The following is a 6,000-nucleotide window of genomic DNA, read 5'->3' as shown; positions in this document are numbered from 1 at the left end:
GCCCGCCCAGGCCGCAGGACCACCCTGGTCCTTCAGCTCGCACGCCTTTCCCTTGCCCCGGAGCGGCTGCTCCCGAGCTCCGGGAGGGCGAAACGCCCCACTCCGGGCGCACGCCGGATCTCGCACAAAGCACGGAGAAGCTGGAGGAGCTGAGGCACCTCCAAGGCTGGGCAGCAGCTGAATGGCAGTTTTAAAAGCTGCCATTTGAAGTTAAAACGCTATCGTTTTCAGGCCCCCCGCCGAACCTACCATCTATCGTCTTCCCTAGCATCTAATTACAAAGGCTATTTCACACTTGATGAACGTTCGATCGCAATCCAAAGAGTTTGGAGAAAAATCCACACGCCTGAGGATTGCCCCCTGCGAAACCGGAGGACGTTTGCTTCAGAGCTTTCTCCTCTACAACCTGTAATCTAATTACTCCGGTAATGAAATAATTATTTGTGTCTTTGGCCTCAGCATACATCACTTACTTTGTTCATATCACGAACTCAACGTTATTTATCAGGAGCAATTCCCGTTTGCCTGTCCCGCGCCCCGATGCGTCGCGTACATCACGTTTAATGGAGCAAACGGGCAAAAGTGAAGGGAGGTGGTGGCTGTGCCTCAAAAAAATCACCGCTGGAACACCAGGTCCTCGCTTGGTGCAAGTTGCTGTTACTCCTTGCGGCCCAGGTTCCACGTGCTGAGGAGCTGCCCACGACGTTTTGACGGTTCGCAGTGCCGCTAACGACGGAAATCCACGAAATCCCGGTCAGACGGGGATTTTCACGGTGAGGTTTCCTGCGGGCGGGCAGGTTTTTCTCTTCGGGTGGGCTTTTGCCAAAGGGAAGAGCGCGGAATTAGGTGCGTCTTCCAGCTGAAAGCTGCCGGATTGTGCTAAAATCTACTTGGAGGCGCCCGGCCGCACCCCGGGGTATGGCGGGGTGGCCACGGCTGTGGCCGTCTCAGCACCCACACCACGGGGAATGCCAGGGTGCCGAGGCTACGCGGGGCTGCAACGTCCGCGGGACGGAGGTGCTGGGCGGGCAAATGATGGACGTGGTGTAAACAGCCGTCGAGGGTCTAAAACGTGCTGCTAAGAATTGAGATCTCGGAACTCTCCACCGCCTCATTTCGCCGACGAAAACCGAAGCTCGCTTATTAATTTTGATGGACAATTGATCTGGTTCAAGGGTTTTGTTTGACTGGAAAAGGAATGTGCCTTTTCACAGGCTGATTGAGAAGCACGGGACGCGCGTAATATGGAAGGCTCGACGATTATACACCAGAAAAAGATGGGCTCACCACCTGCCCACGTTCTTGCGAGAAGCGGACGAGGAGCATCTGTCAAAGCATCGATTCCCAAACCTACGGTGGGCAATGCGGAACACAGACACAAACACACACACGTTGGGGTGCGCTCCCCTCAGCTCGCGCTCGGGCCGAACGCCCCGGCGTGACCGTAAGGGAGTCCCACTGCTGTGGGGCTCATCGACGAGGATGGACACTGCAGCCCCTCCGATGTCCCTGGTGTGGGGGTCATTGGTGGGGACGGACACCGCAGTCCTTCCGATGTCCATGGTGCAGGGGTCATTGGTGGGGAGGGAGGTGGGAGCCCCTCCGATGTCCCAGGTGCGGGGGTCATTGGTGGGGATGGACATCGCAGTCCCTCTGATATCCCCGGTGCAGGGGTCATTTGCAGGGAAGGAAGTGGGAGCCCCCCCGATGTCCCCGGTGCGGGGGTCATTGGCGGGGAAGGAGGCAGAAGCCCCCCTCCGATGTCCCAGGTGCGGGGATCATTGGTGGGGATGGATGCCGCAGCCCCCCCGATGTCCCTGGTGTGGGGGTCATCAGCGGGGAGGGAGGTGGGAGCCCCTCCGATGTCCCCAGTGTGGAGGTCATTGGCGGGGATGGACACCGCAGTCCCCCCGATGTCCCGGGTGCGGGGGTCATGGGCGGGGATGGATGCTGCAGCCCCCCACGATGTTCCCGGTGCGGGGGCTCGTAGGGGGGCTCGGCGGCGGCCCCCCCCCGTCCCCGGCACGGCTGGCCGGGCCTGGCTCCGCTGGGCAGGGCCGAACAAAGGCGGCGGCCGGCGGCCCTGCCCAGGCCCCGGGAGCAACAGGCGCCGCGCCCCGCGGAGCCCCTTCCGCGCCCTCCCCGCGGCCCCCCCGGCCGTCCCTCGCCGCGTCTGTTTGTACTTTAGCCGCTCCGCTAATCCCCCGAGAGAGCCTATTTGTAGTGAAGAGTATCTATAGGGGGCGAGGCTGGTCCATGTGGGTTTGTGTCATTGGTTTGCGAGGAGAGACCCCGCCTATTGCCCAAAAAAAAAAAAAAAAAAAAAAAAAAAAAGGGAAAAGAAGGAGGAAAAAAAAAAAAAGAGGCGGTGAGAGCCGCTACCTCTCCCTCCGCCCCGCCCAGCGCCGCCCGGGCGCTTTCCCCCTTGGAGAAAAAAAAAAAAGAAGGAAAAAAAAAAAAAAGAGAAAAAAAGGGAAAAAAAGGGGAAAAAAAAAAAAGAAGAAAAAAAAAACGAAAAAAAAAGAAAGAAAAAAAGGAGGGGAAAAAAAAAAAGCCCGAAGCGGCAGCCCCCCCTCCCCCGAGTTGCAATTAGCATCCTCCCCGCTGGTGCTGCTCGCCGCGGCGGGGCTGCGCTGGCCCCGTCCGCTCCCGGCGCGGCGGCGGGCGGAGCGGGAGAGAGCGGGGCGGGGGGGGGGGGGGCGAAAGGATTAAGTTTTTTTTTTGTGTGTGTGTGTGTGAGTGTGTGTGTGTGCGTGTGTGTGTGCGGCGTTTTTAAGGTGGATCTCCGGCAAGCAGAGAGCCCGGCGGCGGTTGGATGCGGGAAGGGATGCGGCGCTGAGGAGCGGGTGCGGGGGCTGGCGGCGGCCGGGCCGGGCCGAGCCGAGCCGCGGCGGCCGGGAGCAGGTAACGGAGCTCCGCGGAGGAGAAGGACAAGGGAAGGCGAGGACATCTTTGCTTGGATGCTTGGCGATGGAGGGAAAGGCGAAGGGGGGGGGGGGGGGGGGGGGAGTGTGATGGTGGGAGGCGGCCGCGCAACTTGCGCCTTGGGGGGGGGGGGGGGGGGTTGGGGGGGAGGGAAGCGGAGCGGCGGGGTGAAGTGGGAAATCTTTTGTTGTGCCGGGGCCCCGCATTGTTTACTTAGTGCCGAGCTCCGCCGGCAACATCTGCCGCTGGATTAACGGCGAGGCGGCGACAGGGAAAGTTTGGGCGAGGGGGAGACCCGCGGTGGGGCGCGGACCCCCGCTCCGCGTCCCCCGGACGCGTCCGGGAGACGCGGAGCGGGGGTCCGCGACCCGCTGGGTAGGGGTTTGTATTTTGGAGGGGGTGTTTAGTTGTTTGTGTTTTTTTAAAAAAAATATTTCTATTTTTCTATCAATATTTTTGTATTTTTATTTTTTTTCATTTTTAATTTTTTTAATTTTTAAATTTTCCGTTCCTCAACTTTCCCTTCTTCATTCTCCTTTTTTCCATTCCTCCTTTGCCATTTTTCCATTCTTCATTCTCCTTTTTTCCATTCCTCATTTGCCTTTTTTTCCGTTTTTCATTTTTTAAAAAATTTTCATTTTCGCTCTTCCTTTTTTTTGAAACTTTCGAATTCAAATTTTTTCCTCTCACGTTTATCGTTCTTATTTTGAAATTTTATTTCACCTCGCCCGTCAGTCGCTTAAGCAACTCTCCCCCCCACCCCCCGGTTGAACCGGCGGAGGTGTGCGCGGTGCCCGCGGGGCAGGGCGGTACGCTGGCCTCCCCTCGCTCCTTCCTTCTCACACTCCCCCCCCGCAGCGCTCAAAAAGCTCCATTTCCTTAATATTTATATATTTCATTATTTCCCCGCCCCCTCCCCCAACTAGGAGATTGGGAACCCACCCCTGATAGCAAAATCAGAGGGGTTGCGTGGGTTTACGGCGGCTGCTCGGAAGTGGTGCTTTTCGTCAAAATAAATAAATAAAAATAAATAAGACACCCCCCCCCAACTTGCTGGAATTGCTGCTGGGGGAAAGAACGGCCTTTTGTCCTGCCCGAAGGTAAATCCTGGCCAGGGCTCAGCACCGGGTACTTTGCCGGGTCCCATGGCTCTGCCTGGCTGTCCTGGGGAGGAGGCGAGCGGGAGATGGAGATCTCAAAGTCGTAGAAGTAATTTCTTCTTTCAGCTACACTTCTCCGCTGCCTTTGAATTGCCTGCGATGAATGTGCGTAGCTCTAATTGAGGTACTTTAATCATTCACACTTGATTAAGTATACCGTGACCGGGGGAGAGGGATACGCAGGGCTCCCTCGGACGGGAGGGATGGTGTGACATTTTAATCCGCTGTTTTAAAAAACATTAGCGAGGCAGGAAAGACGAGAGCCGGTGACGGTGCGGTATAATGGACCGTTGTTTTCATACAGATGGTGGCTTACCGACGGGAGCGAAACTGCAGTTATTGCAGATATTTTTTTGGGGGGGGGTGAGAGGAAAGGAGAGGAAAAAAAAAAAAAAGGAATGTAGTTTGCAGTTTGTTTAAGCGGAGTGGAGAAAATAATGATAGACGAGATGCCTGGTGACAAAATGCTTTTGTTCCTGTTTCCATCAGTGCATAAGGGCGCCGACCTGCTTTAGCATTCTTGAAAGGTCTCTTTACCAAGGAAAATTGAAGACGGTCTCATTATAGGAGAGTGTGTTCGGAATGCTATGAGGTGTTTATGAATTCCGAGGTGATTGTCGAATCGCAGACGTTTCAATTACGCATCCTGTAGCGTAAAAAAAAAAAAAAAAAAAAGAAATTTATTTGTGGCGGTGCCTGCTGTAATCTGTCATTACCACAAAGCTGATTTGTGCTCGAGCTCCGGAGCTGGCCGAGGGAATGGGTTCGTCCACGGGGCTCGAATCTTAAACAAAGATTTGTATTCTTCGCCTCGCAAAACTTTCCGCCGCGGGGGCAGCCTGGAGTTCCTCTAAAAGGGATTGTTTGGGAAACGGCGGCTAGCGGCAAGTATCCTTCTGGAGAACCTGGCGCCGTGAGGGACGGTATTTTTAGAAAGGAGCTGTATTTGGTGTGTGGAGGGGTTTGGGAAGCCCACCTGTTAGCCATTAGCGGGGACAGAGGTTGGCTTTCATCGTTAGCAAACCCGGGCGCATCTGGGGCTGGGGGCGGTTGGTGGCTGGCTGGAGCCCAGCTCTCCCAGGCGTGGGCAATCAGCGTGGCTTTCCCGTTAAAAGTCATAACCCAGTATTTCTAAGAATGGATAGAAAACGAGATGGTCTGGTCGGGAGCGGGCAGCGCTCCTGTGTTGAAAGGCGGGTTGTGGGATCGGTTGGCTTGTCGTTTTCCCCCTGGAATTCCAGGCTGAGATGCTTCCTCGGACCGGAGTGTTATTGTCCACTTTACAGTGTGCGCGTCGTAGGTGATGTCGTCGTGCGGTCGGCTTCCCCCGGTGTTCAGGCTCACCCCGACCTGCTTTTCCAGGCCCTCTTCCGCTCGTGCTCTTCCTAGATGGCAAACATCCAAAGGAGTTTCCCCCACCGCGAAAACCCGTAGCCCAGGCCGTCCCCTCGAACGCTGCCCTTTGAGCACAGAGACTTGATGCTGGGGTCCGGTGCTCCTAATCCCCGTGCCGGGGAAAAGCAGCAGCCTCCAAGTATGAGGTCCCAGGCAGGAGCTGGAAGTAGCGGACCGAAACCTTTGGCTGGGAAAGTCGAGTCGTCCGTCGGGCTGGCTGCAGTTCAGATAAAACTTCTTCGCTTCAGCTGGCTGCTGTAAGAATATGTACGTGCTACTTTCATGAAAAAAACCCCGGAATCTGGGTTTGCCCGAGCTTATGGAAAAGGCAGGTTAATTTTCACTGGGGCTTTGGTGCTGTTTATTAGCCGTGGGAAATGAAAGCGGCTTCGTCTCTAAGCAGGAGAAACGTGAAAGCTTCTCTGAAGACAGCACTGGCAATTCGCGAGTGTTTGCTTAAATCTGGCGGATGATGCTGCCGCAGAAAACCTGATAGGTGTCGTGTTTACTCCTCACAGAA

At 55.7% G+C, this 6,000-nt stretch overlaps 1 protein-coding gene across 2 annotated transcripts in view; it reads left to right on the top strand.

Moving 5' to 3' along the window:
• The first annotated feature begins 2,751 nt into the window (after nucleotides 1–2,751).
• CTBP2 (C-terminal binding protein 2) overlaps nucleotides 2,752–6,000 on the top strand; it is a 158,783-nt gene continuing 155,534 nt past the window's right edge. Inside the window, exon 1 of one of the 2 annotated variants that reach the window (XM_075423902.1) lies at nucleotides 2,752–2,904. The gene's annotated coding sequence lies outside the window, so the exon portion shown is untranslated. Of the gene's footprint in view, nucleotides 2,905–5,011; nucleotides 5,035–6,000 lie in introns of those variants that run through there. The other variant, XM_075423903.1, reaches the window with a different exon arrangement.

This window comes from Opisthocomus hoazin, chromosome 6 (genome assembly GCF_030867145.1).
Source record: "Opisthocomus hoazin isolate bOpiHoa1 chromosome 6, bOpiHoa1.hap1, whole genome shotgun sequence".
Taxonomy (NCBI): Eukaryota; Metazoa; Chordata; class Aves; order Opisthocomiformes; family Opisthocomidae; genus Opisthocomus; species Opisthocomus hoazin.
Note: the sequence above shows the minus strand (reverse complement) of the source record. Positions and strands in the feature narration are given on the sequence as shown.